Source organism: Callorhinus ursinus, unplaced genomic scaffold (assembly GCF_003265705.2).
Source record: "Callorhinus ursinus isolate GAN/ISIS: 27379988/994484 unplaced genomic scaffold, GSC_fseal_2.0 scaffold100, whole genome shotgun sequence".
Taxonomy (NCBI): domain Eukaryota; kingdom Metazoa; phylum Chordata; class Mammalia; order Carnivora; family Otariidae; genus Callorhinus; species Callorhinus ursinus.
Window position 1 is genome coordinate 1,458,594 of NW_027397162.1, and position 14,824 is coordinate 1,473,417.

Below are 14,824 nucleotides of genomic sequence, written 5' to 3' on the forward strand. Positions count from 1 at the left end.
TCAGACCAGTTCTAGAAGACTCCACGCAAGGCTGCAGTCCCTCCGGCCCAAGATTCCAAATGAGTTAGGATGAATGGCTCATTCTGATCCTTAGAACATCATCAACATGCAGGGAATGTTAGGTTCAGGGAATGGAAATCTTGAACAACCACTGGAGACCTAGTGGGAAGGAAACTCCAGGCCAGCGTGGGAAATTCCCAGGAACGTTCATTCGATTCACATTTCCACTTTTCCTACAGGACTCCTTCAAGGGAAGGAACTACCCTGGCCGGATGCTCATCACCAAGTTGAGCAGCAGGAAACTGGCAGCATTAGGGCATGTGTTTGATGCCCGCATTTCATTTTTTTACGTGAAAGGACAGATTAAAATCATTTCTCCCGGTCACACAGCCTGTAACCTGCAGCCCATCCCACCCCTTGCTCCACAACTTCACCTCTGCTCGCGAGTTGTGCGTAATATTTCAAAACGTGTTCTAAAACTCTGGGTCAGATATTGAACTTATGCTCATCAGATATTGGTTGACTGCTGCTGAGCACGCCTCTTAAGAGCCCTTGGGCTCATGCTGACAAGGGTGAGGCACAGTCATGCCTTCTGGAGTGAGAGTGTCTCGCTCCTTTCTCTACAGAAGTGAATAGCCCCTGGAGACAGACTAGTGGGGCCAGGAGGCCAGGTGCCTGGAGAATGTTGATGGCACACCAGCTGTCCTGTTGCCCTTCATGCATCAGGCACAGGGCACAGGGCTGCTGTATCACATTTAAACATCTTCACATGTTAACTTCTTTGAGAGATTAAACATACAGGGGCTGAAGAACTTACCAGGGCCTGCTGCCCTCCCACTACACAGTTGGCAGATCTTTCTAGGGGAGACAGAGCAGTTTTCAGTGGAGAACATCAGTTCCTTTTCCAAGTCCTGATGATGTAGGGATGTCTGTTCACCTTGGGAGTGGCCTCACAATGATGCCCACTGCCCACTAGTGAAGGCCGCAGCCATGTCCTCAAACGAGGTCAGTTCATCCTGAAACGTCATACACTGATTTGTTGCCAGAAGGTGGTCACTGAAGGAGGTGAGCTGACTGCTTTCACATCTGTGGTGGTTTCAGATACGGCTACAAATGCTTTGCCTTTCCTCCATTCCTAGAATCTGGCTGGGCTGGTGACTGCTTCCATCCATAGGGTTGGCAGAAGTCAAGCTGTGTAACTTCCATGAGATGAGGTCATTAAGGATGCTGGGGTTTTCTGTTTCCTCAGGGAAACGGAAGTGGTGTTATCAGCTGAAACTGTGACAAGGGCACATGATGTTGAGTGGTGAATGAGGAGAGGAGAAATCATCCCCTCGGGGTGAACAGAGGAGGGTGAGCTTGCCTAGCAGCTCATCCAGGGACCCTGAGGTTTGGGGTCATTTACTGAAAGGGACCAAATTTGAAATCCAGGTGACTGCTTTAGAAGGCCAGAGAAATTCATCTCTGAAGTGAAGGGAAGAGTTCCCACTTCCCTTAAAGTGGGATGAGATGATGCAGGATTTGAATATATGAAGCTGGTGGTTTCCCATCTTTTCCCACCCACACATAATTCATATCAGCAGCACCCACCATTACATTCACGAGTTTGCCATTAGGGCTCAGTGTCTCTGAATCTCCTGGGGGATCATGGGAGGCACAGTGACAGCCCCACAGGTGTCCACTGCTGGTCCCCAGAACCTGTGAAAATGGTGCTTCACATGGCCAGAGGGACTTTGCAGATGTGATCAATTATGTTACGATTTTGAAACAGGAAGATCATCCTGGATTATCCCCATGGGCCCAATGTCATCACAAAGGTCATTATAAGAGGGAGACAGAAGGGTATGAATGAGTAAGAGAGGAAGATATAACAAAAGCAGGGATTGGAGTGATGCAGGGCCATAAGCCAAGGAATGCGAGTGGCTTCTAAAAGCTGGTAACGGCAAGGAAATGGACTCATTTTCTAGTGCCTTCAGAATGAACACAGTCCTGGAGACATCTTGATTTCAGCCCAGTGATAGACTTCTGACCTCCACGATGGTAAAATAACAAATCTGTATTCAAGCCACTAACTTTGTGGTAATTTGTTTCTGCATTGATAGCAAACTAAAACATGGGGTATACATGATTTGCAAGTTTCTACCAATGGGTGCTGATCTGTGCCATAAGGGATGGTGTATCTCAATGGGAAGCACTGGATCTGCTGGAGGTTATAGGGGCAGACACTGTGCCTGGGGTTGGCAACCCAAAGGGAACTAGTGGTTTGATTCTAGTGGAACGAATCTCAGTTCTTACAGAAATGTGGAGATTGGTTAGGTAGGAAAAGTCTAACAGTCTGGATAAGTAGGACGATCGGACTTTTTTTGTGAGCTTGGGACAAGGACTGTTCTAGAAAAGGATGCAAATGTGACATCTGGGGGAGAGGCAGCTGCACTTACAGAAATGGATGAGGTAGAATTATGAGTCATCTGAAGGCTGGAGAAAACGGCCCAGTTCACAAGCTGAGACCTGGCTTTTCTCAGAGCCTCGGATCACAGAACACAGAAACAACCACCCTTATTACTCTTCAAAGCTGGCATTTAATGACAGCCAACAATCTGGACCACCGTCAGAGCCCCTGCTTCGTTTCAGTATCTTCTTAGGGCGCACAATAACCTTGCCAGGCCAGCAGTATTCTTCCTGATTTGTGGGTGAACAGAAGGAAACTCAGCAAGTTGTGCAAAGGGACAGAAGTAGAAGTGGCAGAGCTGGGAGATGTACATGCTTTGGGTCACTTGCTCAACAAGCAGTCCTTGAATGCCTGGAGAAAAAAATTCAAAGCCCACATGAGAATCATCCACCTGCTCATAGGGGCTTCAATTATACTTAGAAAAATATGTCCGATGGAAGATCATAGAAGAGGGGCACCTGGGTAGCTCAGTTGGTTAAGTGTCTGCCTTTGGCTCAGGTCATGGGATCATGCCCTGTGTCGGGGTCCCTGCTTGGTGGGGAGTCTGCTTTTCCCTCTGCCTCCCCCTCACCCCCGCTTGTGCTCTCTCGTTCCCTCTCTCAAATAAATAAATAAAATCTTTAAAAAAAAAGGTCTGAAGAGAACAAAGACATTTCAGTGTGAGCAAGGTACTGTAAAAGAAGAAACATAATTTAAAACCTATATGCAACTAAAAAATGGCACTTAAAACCAAAATCAATTTGAGATACAAGGAGAACTTGATTAGAGCAAAGAAAAGAAAAAGCAACTGTGGAGAAGGAATTTAGTATGTTGCCTTCGGAATCAGACATATCTAGTATATGAAATAAACACTGAAAAATTGAATAAATATTCAATTTAATAGGTGTATGTAGGATTTTTGTACTCTATGGTTTCAAGAATATATGTGTGCTTAATCACAAAAAACTTAAATATTAAATATAAATTTTTATGGGTGACATATCTGATCATAAATTAACAGAAGTATGAGTGAATAATAAAAAAGTATAGGTGAATAATAATATTATAAAATTATCTTAATTTCCTGAGCATTAAGAAATAACTTCCAAACTAATCCTTGAACCAAAGAGAAAATAAAATCAGATTATTAACTACCTTAAAAAAGAGAACACGGAGTTCCTGGGTGGCTTAGTCTGTTGGGCATCTGACTCTTGATTTCAGCTCAGGTCATGATCTCAGGGTTGTGGGATCAAGCCCTGCATCAGGCTCCGTGATCAGCAGAGGGTATGCTTGAGATTCTCTCTTCCTCTCCCTCTGCTCCTCCCCCGGCACTCGTGCATGCATGTGTGCACTCTCTCTCAAATAAATAAATAAATCTTTTTTTAAATAACAAAAACGAGAACACAACAAAATAAATGGTGCACAGCTAAGCTGTATAACAGGAAAAATTACAACCTTGGTTGTATTATTAAAGTAGAATTATCAAAAAGAATATTTTACTTTAAGGAATTGGAGAAACAGTAATAATAAACCAAAAATGAAACAGAAATGTATCAAGTTAATTGAGATTAAAGCCAAAGTTAATGGAGAAAGGAAGAGTTAAGATAATAGATAAACCCCCTCAGGAGCCTGATTCAGAAAACAAAATTATAAATGAGAAAAAAGATAACCTCGGGTACAGAAAAGATGAATTATAAGAACTTACACAGAACTATATGGACATTTTCCTAATATAAATACAACAAAAGTGACCCAAGAAGCAGCAGAAAACTAAAATAGAATAATTATCATGGAAGTGACATGGACACAAAGCCCAGGAGACTTTATAGCTGACTTTAAATCTAACACTAACTATTCCAAATTGTTAAATAACTCCACATCAAAACAAAATGGACAGCTTCATAATGAAGATAACATAATACCCCCATCTGATAAAGATGGTATAAAAAATTTATCATTCAGACTCATCTATGAATATATGTTGAAAATATTTTAAAAAGAAAAGAATTTAATCAAACCAGCAGTGTATCTAAAGAAAAACACTCTGACCAGTTTATTTCAGGAATACAAGAAGGCTTCAATTTCAGAAAATTTACCCATAAAGTTTATTCAACAGTCTAAAGAACTCATGCCCAAGAAAAACTATGAATAATCAACATGGGATGCCTTTCAGCTGGACTTCCCTGTTAGACATTCTATAATTCATATTGGAGAGGAACCCCATGAATGTCATGAATGTGGTAGAGCTTTTGGTAGGACATCTCAGCTAATTAGGCATCAGAAAACTCACACTGAAGAGAAAGTATTCTGTTGTAATTAGTTTGGGAAATCTTTCAGTCACATCCTTGATTTTAATATTTATCAAAGAAAGCATAATAGAGGGAAGCCTTATGAGTATAGTCAATATAGGAAATCTTTCAGAGCTCTGGCTTTATTTCACAGCAGAGAACTCACATTGAAGAGAAGCCTTATGAATATATTCAGTGTGGGAAATACTTCAGTCGGAGTTCTCACTGTTACTCATCAGAGAATTCATACTGAAGAGAAACTGCATGAGTATCCTCAGTGTGGAAAATCTTTCAGCTGGAGTTCTTATTAGGGCATAGAGAACTCACACTGGAGAGCAATCTCACGAGTGTCACAACTGTCCAAAATCTTTCAACTAGAATTCTCACTTTATTGAATATCAAAGAACTCATATCGGAGAGAATCCCTATAAATGTAATCAATGTATGCCAGCTAGCTTTACCCTACCTTAAAGGGCCAGGGAGTGGGGGGACAGAGTGGGACAAATCCAGTGTTGTTAATACTAGAGCAAAATTAAAAAGTAGCAATTTGATGTTATACAGGATTTTTTTTTAAGATTTTATTTTTTTTTGACAGACACAGCAAGAAAGGGAACACAAGCAGGTGGAGTTGGAGAGAGAGAAGCAGGCTTCCCGCGGAGCAGGGAGCCCGATGCGGGGCTCGATCCCAGAACCCTGGGATCATGACCTGAGCCGAAGGCAGACGCTCCACAACTGAGCCACCCAGGTGCCCCTATACAGGATTTTTTTTTTTAAGATTTTATTTATTTGAGAGGGAGAGTGAACAAGCAAAAGCACAAGAGCAGGGGAGGGAGAAGCAGACTCCCTGCTGAGCAGGGAGCCCAAAGTGGGGCTTGATCCCAGCATACTGGGATCATGACCTGAGCCAAAAGCAGCCGCTTAACTGACTGAGCCACCTGGGTGCCCCGCAGGATTTTTTTTTAGTTGAATATGATTGCCATTATTTTCATTACTTTATCCACCTGAGACAGGGCCGTAGTCCAAGACTAAGGTTCCATTGTCCTTCCATCTCAACCTTTCTGAGTAGAAAGATTGGGGAAGAAAGCCCAAGTTAAAATAAGTTGTTCTTGGGGAAGAAGGGGTCAGGCCCTCAGAGAACACATCCAGCTCTGGAGGGAAAGTGGTGATGTAACCAGTCCAAGCTTGTTCCACTCATAGTGGAACAGGTCAATAAGTGGAGAGGCAAGATGTTGGGGTAAGGAAAGTGACTTTATTCAGGAATCCAGCAGACTGAGAAGATGATGGACTACGTCCTAATGAACCATCTTAACTTAGCATGAAATATGAGCTTTTGTAGCCCAAGCTCCTGGGTGGTCCTAACAGACCAGGTTCGCCCACTCAATGCCAACAAAATCCAAAGGCAGAGAGACAGGTGGTGCTGAAATAAGAAAGAAATTTATTTCAGTGAGGCCAACCCCAGGAAGACAGTGTACTAATGTCTCAAAGACTATTCCCAAAATGCTGAAAATACTTCCACATTTATAAAAGGAAAATGTGGGGCAAAGGTGGGTGGGTATGTGAAGGTAGGTAGGCACTGATGGTCAAATCAATCACTATCTTGGGGTCAATCACAGGTGGGGTTTTGCTGGCTCAGGGCAGTCCTTATTATTTGAGGGAGTAGCTTTGGTTCCCTTCAGGGGATGCTTTGCCTTCAGGTTCTTCCACTTGAGCCAAGAGATAAGTGGAAAGAAGAACCCAACTAGAAAGTCTGAGATCACAATGGAGGGAGCCGAGGTCCTCTTTCATTTTTATGTTAAGAGGAGGAATTGGGAGGAGTTGGAGAGGTGACTTATCTGTAAACATTTAGGTGCCAACAAGGATCCAAAGGCTGTGAAACTGTCACCAGCTAGACCCCAAGATCTGACCTTTACTGCTCATCTGCTTGTATGCACCGACCTTTATCCCACATTTTTCCTTTAGCTCACCTTTCCAGCTCATCTTTTAAGCAAAAGACCCAAGGGGCGGGTGCCTGGGTGGCTCAGTCGTTAAGCGTCTGCCTTTGGCTCAGGTCATGATCCCAGGGTCCTGGGATCAAGCCCCGCATCGGGCTCCCTGCTCGGCGGGGAGTCTCCTTCTCCCTCTCTCACTGTCTCTCTCTGTGAAATAAATAAATAAATCTTTAAAAAAAAAAAACAAAAAAGCTCTACATCCAACATGGGGCTTGAACTCACAACCCCAAGATCAAGAGTTGCACGCTCTATGGACTGATCCAGATAGGCACCCCAAGGTCACAAATATTTTGTTCCAGGGTGCCTGGGTGGCTCAGTCGGTTAAGCGACTGCCTTTGGCTCAGGTCATGATCCTGGAGTCCCGGGATCGAGTCCCACATCAGGCTCCCTGCTCAGCGGGGAGTCTGCTTCTCCCTCTGACCTTCTTCCCTCTCATGCTCTCTCTCTCTACCATTCTCTCTCTCTCTCAATAAATAAAATTCTTTATAAAAAAACAAATATTTTGTTCCAATTGATCAACAAGGACAAATAGTTCAGCTAATCTTATGAGACAAAGGATGGGAAAGTGTCTGGCCTTATCCTAGATAAACAAGGGTGTTATCTGGGGTCTTATCTAATTCAAGTGGGGAATGGTGGGTTTGCAGTAATACTTTTCCAGGAACATAAGGCTGGGGAGATTTCTTCCACTGCTGCTGTTTTCCAGGAATACAGGGTGGGGTAAAGTTCAACATTCTCACAGGAAAGAAAGATGTTAACAGAAATGTATCATCAGGGGCATAATGGGGATGAGATCATCAGAATTGGAGGCTATACTTAGAGATTAACATTTTCTCAAAGAGGGCATAACAACATCTGAAGTCCAGCTGGCTGACAAGTCTTCTTAGCCTTCTGCAGCTTTACTGGCAAAGGGGACATCCTGGCTCTCATCTCACTGGGGTTTTTCTACCTGCATTGAGAAGAGCCAATGGCAGAAATTCCATTCACAACACCAAGAGAAAGAAAAGCAGGTTTAAGAAGCTAAAAACTCACAAAATGGGAAGAAAAAGGATGAGTGAGCAATGCCCTATAAGGGAGTGGTGCCCTCTGGAATTGTGTGAGGGGCTGTCCAATTGGATAATTAATGTCAGAGTGATCTTTTGTTCTTGGAGCTGGAAATACATCCAAACCTAGGAGGCCCAGCTGGGTCAAAGGAGAGTTAATCAGCAGCGTTCCATCCCGTCCCAGGGTGAGATGCTCTGGGCTGCTTCTGCCTACAACCTTCCCTCCTGTGTGTGAGGTGGAGTGGTTCCTGACACTGGCACCAACACTCAGCCTGAACACCCTGACTTTGAGGGCTCCAGTTAAGGGTTCCTCTTGGCAGCAATGAGGAAATTGAGGTTCCAGGAGAAAAGGAGACACAGCTGAGACCAAACCAGGAGTTGAAGGACTCAGTCTGGTCTAAAACTGACAGGTAGTGGGGAAAACCCAAGCTCTGGAGTGAGATGGTCTCAGTTCAAATCTCAGCTTTTCCACTTAACAGCTGTGCCACCTTGAGCTAGTTACTTAACCTCTCCTGTGCCTCAGTTTTTCTAGCTATTTCACAGGGAAGTTAAGATAGTGTCTATCTTGGGGCGCCTGGGTGGCTCAGTCGGTGAAGTGTCTGCCTTCGGCTCAGGTCATGATCCCAGGGTCCTGGGCTCGAGCCCCGCATCAGGTTCCCTGCTCGGCGGGGAGCCTGCTTCTCCCTTTCCCTCTGCTGCTTCCCCTACTTGTGCTCTCTTGCTCTGTCAAGTAAGTAAATAAATAAATCTTAAAAAAAAAAATAGTGTCTATCTTACAGGATTGCTGAGAAAAGTACTGAGTTAATACATGTGCTTTACAGGGCTGACAGTAGGTCCTTAATCTATTGCTACTGTCATTACTATTATTATTATTAGCTCCTCTTTCAACCCTCCACCAATTTATAAAAGCTTAATAATAAAAAAGTGAGAAGAGCCAGAATCACCCTGAAAAAGGAGGACAATGAGAGAGGGCGAGCTGTACAAAATTTAATATAATTTTAAAATTGTAATATTGGCACATGAATAGACAGGTCACCTCAACAGAAAATCCAGAAATACTCAAATGCATGTGGAAATTAAGTGTATGATGAAAGAGGCACCTCAGAACAGTGAGGAAAATTGTAAACTATTTCGCTAGTATAACTATAGAGCCATATGGCAAAAGATAAAATGGAAGTCATTCCTCACACCATAAACTAGGATGAAGTACTGTACTATTCATCTAATACTACATAAGTAGTAGAAGATACATAGGTGAATTCCCCCATAATTATGGTATTTCCTATCCATGAATCAAAATCCAGAAGCAATAAAGGAAAACAATGATAAATTTGATAAACTTTAACATGGGGGGAAAAAAACCACAACACTATTAGCAACATAAAAGAAAAAAGATTACAAACTGAAAAACTGCAATTTGTAATTTAAACTATTTAAAATATTGCCAACAAAGAACTTGTAAAACTAGAGTAAAAGACTAACAACCCTACAGAAAAATGGGCAAAATATGAACAATTCAAGAACAAGAAAACGGTTCTTATACATCTTATACATATTAAAAGATGCTCATAATTAGAGAAATTCTTACTCATAAAGATATGCCAACTAGAACTACACATTGAAATACTATTTCTTACCTATCAGATTTGCAAAGAGTCTAAGTCTGATGCCACAACCAGCTGATGAGACTGTCCACCCTTCCTACGTTGTTCGTGGGATGCAAAAAGGCACAACGCCAAAGGAGAGGAATTGGGCAAAAGTACATATACGTTTACCTTTGACCAACCAATCCCACTTCTATTCTATTCCAAATATACGCTGGCAGAAATACAAAATGACCCAAGCACAGGAGTATCCATTACAGCACTTTTTTTTTTTTAAAGATTTACTGTATTTTAGAAAAAGAAAGAGTTGGGGGTGGGACAGAGAGAATCTCAAGCAAACTCCTTGCTGAGCATGGAGCCCAGTGTAGGGCTCAATCACATGACCCTCAGATCATGACCTGAGCCAAAACTAAGAGTCTGGCTTAACTGACTGAGCCACGTAGTCACCCCATGCAGCACTATTTTTTTTTTTTAAAGATTTTATTTATTTGAGAGAGAATGAGAGAGATAGAGAGCACAAGAGGGAGGAGGGTCAGAGGGAGAAGCAGACTCCCAGCTGAGCAGGGAGCCGGATGCGGGACTCGATCCCGGGACTCCAGGATCATGACCTGAGCCGAAGGCAGTCGCTTAACCAACTGAGCCACCCAGGCGCCCGCAGCACTATTTTTAATAGCGAAAAGCTGGACACAGCTTATATGTCATCAATAGAGGGCTAATGGAAGGAACTGCCATCCTGCCACTCAGTAGTGCCCAGGACAACTGTCAGACAGTGGTCTCCCCAGCCAAATGGTTAAGTGGGAACAACAAAGTACATCACAGGACTACGTGTGGTATAGGACCTTTACCTAAGGAAGGGGGTAGAATACGCAAGCAGAATGTTATTTGCATATACATATATTTTTTAATGGAAGAAGTGGGGGGCAGTGAAGGGGAAAAAAATAAAATGGAAGGATAATCCAAAACTTACATAAATGGTTACCAGTGGAGGAGAGCAGCAATAGAGGGAAGAGCAGGCATAGAGGCTAGGCTTCTCTGAGTATATGTTGTTTTTGTAGTTTTCGCTTTGGAGCCATAAAAGTGTTTTGTATTAATATAAATTAGGTTTTTAAAAATTTTTTTTAAAGATTTTATTTATTTAAGAGAGAGAGCCACAAGTCGGGGGAGGGGAGAGGGATCAAGACGCCGGGCTTGATCCAGAACCCCGGGGATCATGATCTGAGCCGAAGGCAAACACATAACTGACTGAGCCACGCAGGTGCCCCAAATTAGGTTTTTTTTAAGCGATCTCTAGGGGTGCCTGGGTGGCTCAGTCGGTTACGCGTCTGCCTTCGGCTCAGGTCATGACCTCGGGGTCCTGGGATCGAGCCTCAAATCGGGCTCAGTCTGCTTCTCCCTCTGCCCACTTCCTTGTGCTCTCTGTCTCAAATAAACAAAATCTTTTTTTTTTTTTTAATAATTAGACGTAGTCTTTCTTTTTTTTAAGATTTTATTTACTGGGGCGCCTGGGTGGCTCAGTCGGTTAAGCGTTTGCCTTCGGCTCGGGTCATGATCCCAGGGTCCTGGGATGGAGCCCCACGTCCGGCTCCCTGCTCAGCGGAGAGCCTGCTCCTCCCTCTCCCTCTGCCTGCCACTCCGCCTACTTGTGCTCTCTCTCTCTGTCAAATAAACAAAATTAAAAAAAAAAAAAAAAGGGAGAAGAAGCAGGCTCCCCGCTCAGTAAGGAGCCCAATGTGGGGCTCAATACAGGACCCCGGGATCACGACCTGAGTCGAAGGCAGATGCTTAACTGACTGAGCCACCCAGGTGCCCCAAATCAAATCTTAAAAAGTAATAATAAAGTGATCTCTAAAAACTGAAAATATTCAGTGAAAAGGTTACCACATTGATGATAATTATTTCCAGTAACTTTAGAGCACAGTAATGTCACTGTGGAGATATAGTCTAAGGACAAAAAGAATTGCAGAGAAATCTTGAATTCTCCCTAATAATATTGAAGATAATTTGAAACATAAACCAAGTAATTCTCCTGATGTAATTAGGAACCAAGATTTCAGCAATAATAATAAATTAAAGCCTTGTAATTCCTAAATTTGAATTAGAATTATCAAGATAAATCCAAAATCTGTTTTCTCTTAAAAATATATATCCCAACTTTGTCCACTGAAGAGGTTTATAACAATAACTACCCTAGTAGTATGGTACTCCTAGTGCCCAGATCTCTAAAACACATTTCCCACTAAAAACAACCAGGGTTCCTCAGAGAAGTAGGTAATTCCAGGGCAGAGGCAGGAAATTTACAGAATGAGCCTTGCGACATCTTCTCTGACTAGAAAGCAAAGTTATCAAAACCTACTCAGATCATGTCGAAAGAACACAGAAGCCAGCTTGAGGGAGCTGCTCGTGGCCACCATTTGGAAAACCGAAGCATCAAATTATTCACTCCAACAGATTAAAACACATAGAATACGTTAAAAATCTATGTATATAAAACATACTCACTGGCTACCTTTGGACATTGCTAGCACATCTGTTTTCTCAAAGCAAAGGCAAAGAATGAAGCATTTATCCTGTGTTTCCTGAACACACTCTACCTCCTCAGGGTAACCAAAAAATTAGTAAGGGAAACTTTTCTTATGGAAGAATTCCAGCAAAAAGATTCAGAAGAAATGATATAACTAGAAAACTACCATTTTATAACTCCTAATGAAATAGCAGGTATAAGCAATGACCGCTAAAACCATTCTGCAAAAAATGCTGGACAATTCTATGATAGATGAATCAGGCTGTCAACACTTCATCACAGTAAACACAGAAGTGCACCAGACATTCTGTGCTTTCGCTTTCTTCCTTTCTTCTTCTCTTTCTTTTTTAAAGATTTTATTTATTTATTTGAGAGAGAAAGCACGAGCAGGGAAGAGAGGGAGAAGCAGGCTGACTCAGGGCTCGATCCCAGGACCCTGGGATCATGACCTGAGCTGGAAGGCAGTCGCTTAACAACTGAGCCACCCAGGTACCTCTATGCGCTTTCTGATGATGCAAAAGAACACACATGCACCACTTTGGATTGTCAAATATACAAACTTGAATCCAATTAAGCCTCTAGATCCAACTACCAGTTTACAGGAAAAACAAGGCAACAAGAAATGACATAAGGATACCATCACCAAAATCCAGAGTGTAGTAAATCCTATGGGAAAAATTTACCTGGTTTCAACAAATAGAAACAAAAGGAAAAAGCACATGTGGGGGAAATCCATAAATTACAAGACTTAAGCACACACTAACCAAATGCAAAGTGTGAACTTTGTTCAGATCCTAATTTAAATAAATAAAATGTAAAAAAAATGGACACAAGTGGGGTAAACACTGGATATTTGGTATTAAAGGAATTACTGCTAATATTTTTTAGGTGTGTTAATGACTGTAGTTATGTATTTAAAAGTCATCTTCTTCCCCACTGTATCTTTTTTTCCCAATAGATGTTGGCACCCTTATGTACTGAATTTTTTTTAAGAGTTATTCATTTGAGAGAGAGTATCAAGAGAGAGCATGAGCAGGGGGCAGAGGGAGAAACAGACTGCCCGCTGAGCAGGAAGCCCCACTCAGGGATCTCAACAGGGGGCTCCACATGGGGCTCAATCCCATGGCCCTGGGATCATGACCTGAGCAGAAGGCAGATGCTTTAACCGGCTCAGCCACCCAGGTGGCCCTTTATGTACTGATTTTTAAATAGTCTTAGACATAATTCACATACACCCACTTAAAGTGTACAATTCAATGGTTTTTAATATACTGTTTTAACATCACTACCATCAACTTTAGAACATTTTTGTCACCCCCCCAAAAAAACTGATACCCATGTAGCAATCACCCACGTTTTCCCTCAAACTTCCCCAGCCCTAGGCAACCACTTATTTAGCTTCTCTATGGATTTTCCTATTCTACCAAAACTCATTCTCTTCTACAGATAGAATCTTAGGTATTTATGAGTGAAATGATGTGGGATTTGCTTCAAAATAACCCAATGGTGGCTGGGAGCAAGTGGGGATAAGATTAAATTTAAAAAGCTGAATGATGACAGTAAATGAAGCTGGATAAATGCATGGAGGGAAGCATGGGTTTTAATCACACTATTTGCCTTACTCTTGTATGTTTGAAATTTTCCATAATTGGGGTTTCTGGGTGGCTTAGTTGGTTAAGCGTCTGCCTTTGGCTCAGGTCATGATCCCAGGGTTCTGGGATCGAGCCCCGAGCTGGGCTCTCTGCTCAGCGGGAAGCCTGCTTTTCCCTTGCCCTCTGCCTGTGGCTCCCCCTGCTTGTGCTCTGTCAAATAAATAAAAATCTTCTTTGTTAAAAAAAACAGAAATTTTCCATAATAAAACCAAGGTCATTTATGATATCATTAGGAAAAGTCCCTAGGTGGACAGAGACAACATTAATTGACTCGGTGACTCAAAGAGGACCCCATTACTAACTCTGGTTCTTTCCATCTTTCTGCTCTGCCATTCTCAGCATGTCGACTGCTTGCCTCTTGGGCTTCCTCAAAGTGCTGACATGGCAGTACTGTTCTGCACGTTATACGCAGACAACACGGTCCAGAGACAATGAAAGAGGACATACTAGTGTCTTATGTCCATTTTTGAAGGGAACCTCCCCAGGAGCCCCCAGCAGATGTGTCGTTTCTCCTTGGCCAGAAGGCCCTTGCCTAAGTCAGTAACACGGCAAGAGGCACGAGCCCACTCATCAAGATTCTCCCTTTGGAAGCTATATTCCAGACCTCCTGGAAGAATCTCCAAATTGCAGGGTCCTGTTAATAAGCATGAAGTACTTAAGAAGATGATGGCTGGGGCGCCTGGGTGGGTCAGATGGTTAAGCGTCTGCCTTCGGCTCAGGTCATGATCCCAGAGTCCTGGGATCGAGTCCCGCATGGGGCTCCCTGCTTCTCCCTCTGCCTCTCTGTCTCTCATGAATAAATAAATCTTAAAAAAAAAAATGATGGCTGTTGGGTCAGCCCCAGGAAGAGTCCAAGCAAGGAAGGCTGGCCCCAAGAGCACCCCTGACCCAAGGGAACAACGATTCAGGAGCTTACGAGGTTTGAGCAGAGCCAGAGAGGCTGCCGCCGGCCAGGGCAGGTTCCTGCGGTCTCCCTTCTTCGAGAGTCGGGGTGGGTCAGCAGCTGCCGGGCCTCAGACTCTGACCCCACGACGCAGTGAGACAGCACACACAACAGACCATATGTAACGGGACGGACCCATAACCTCTGCAGCAAGAGGGCCCAAACGGCCAGCACTTGGGTCACTAACTGCCAGCTTCCCTATTTTTTGCCCCTGTCCCACTTAGGGCCAACCGGAGAAAGCCAAATATTGCCCCTCCAAGCAATCCTAAACCTGGGAGGCCCGCCTACGGTTAGCCGGTCTCAGCTTCCGCGACCGACAAGGACCATCCAGGGAGCCGGTCTCAGCTTCCGCGCCCGACA

General features: G+C 43.3%; 1 long non-coding RNA gene across 3 annotated transcripts in view; it reads right to left on the reverse strand.

Moving 5' to 3' along the window:
* Positions 1–28: 28 nt before the first annotated feature.
* The window catches only part of LOC112806891 (uncharacterized), a 15,234-nt gene continuing 438 nt past the window's right edge, over positions 29–14,824 (reverse strand). The window contains exons 1-3 of one of the 3 annotated variants that reach the window (XR_012377015.1): positions 14,438–14,794; positions 818–2,800; positions 29–159 (exon numbers count right to left, since the gene is read on the reverse strand). This is a non-coding gene — a long non-coding RNA (uncharacterized lncRNA). Of the gene's footprint in view, positions 2,801–14,437; positions 14,795–14,824 lie in introns of those variants that run through there. The other 2 variants (XR_012377016.1, XR_012377014.1) reach the window with 2 other exon arrangements.